Source organism: Protobothrops mucrosquamatus, unplaced genomic scaffold, assembly GCF_001527695.2.
Source record: "Protobothrops mucrosquamatus isolate PMUCROS unplaced genomic scaffold, P.Mucros_1.0 scaffold_42, whole genome shotgun sequence".
In the NCBI taxonomy this organism is placed as follows: domain Eukaryota; kingdom Metazoa; phylum Chordata; class Lepidosauria; order Squamata; family Viperidae; genus Protobothrops; species Protobothrops mucrosquamatus.
The window spans coordinates 4,883-5,974 of record NW_015386118.1 but is presented as its reverse complement, the minus strand read 5'-3'; the positions used below and the strand labels follow the sequence as shown (position 1 = coordinate 5,974).

General features: G+C 54.6%; 1 pseudogene; it reads left to right on the top strand.

The window, feature by feature from the left end:
• Positions 1-1,092, top strand: part of LOC107283028 — a 25,422-nt pseudogene that overhangs the window by 19,863 nt on the left and 4,467 nt on the right.

Sequence of the window (1,092 nt, the reverse complement as noted above, 5' to 3'; positions counted from 1 at the left end):
AAGTCCAGGCCGCTTAAAGTGGCTTTCAGATTGAGAAGGAGAGTTTTCAGAACCTCGAACCATGTCCAGGCCGGCCCTGCCTCCCTGGGTGGGCCTGGGCCGCTTTGAACCCTCCCCTGCCGCTCTCTTCCAGGCCAGCCTGCGTACCCCAGAGCTGACTTGGGAGCGGGTCAGGTCTCAGGTCGACCACGTCATTTGGCCGGACGGCAAGAGAATCGTCCTGCTGGCTGAAGTAAGTGAGCCCCTCCACAGCTCGGGGGGAGAAGGCGATTGGCTGGAGGGGTGGGCAGGCTTCCGTGTGCCTCTGGGATTCCAAAGGGTCCCTCTTCCTGATCCCCACTTCGGAGGGCTGAAGACAGGGCGTGGGGCGTTGGGTGTCAATCTGGGTGCTGGACACCGCTCCCCTCTTTTTTCCCCCAGGGACGCCTCTTGAATCTCAGCTGCTCCACCGTGCCAACCTTTGTGCTGTCCATCACAGCCACCACTCAGGTGAGTCAAGACGGGGAGGTGAGCTTCGCCAATCGGCCACCCTGCTCTGGGTGTGGACGGGGTTGTCATTTTCCCTCCAGCTAAGGTCCCGTCATAATATCGGTTTCTTTAGTTATTTATTTTAGCTCAGGATTGAACTGTGGGGGTCCTTGGTGCTCTCTAAGCTGGGTGGTTTTCTTGCAGATGTTTCAGGACCCAACTAGGGAACAGCATCAGTACTAGGAAGGAGTGGAAAGAAGGAAGGAAGGAAGGAAGGAAGGAAGGAAGGAAGGAAGGAAGGAAGGAGAAGAACTGTGTGGTCCTTGGTGCTTTCTGAGCTGGATGGTTTTCTTGTAGATGTTTCATGACCCAACTAGGGAACAGCATCAGTGCTAGAAAGGAGTGGAAAGGAGAAGGAAGGAAGCAAGGAAGGAAGGAAGGAAGGAAGGAAGGAAGGAACTGTGGGGGTCCTTGGTGCTCTCCAAGCTTGGTGGTTTCCTTGCAGACGTTTCAGGACCCAACTAGGGAACACCATCAGTGCCAGAAGCGAGGGAGGCCAAAAACAAGCCAAAAAGGAAACAAAAAGACCTAAACATCTCCTCACCATTAACAAACATCCAGATA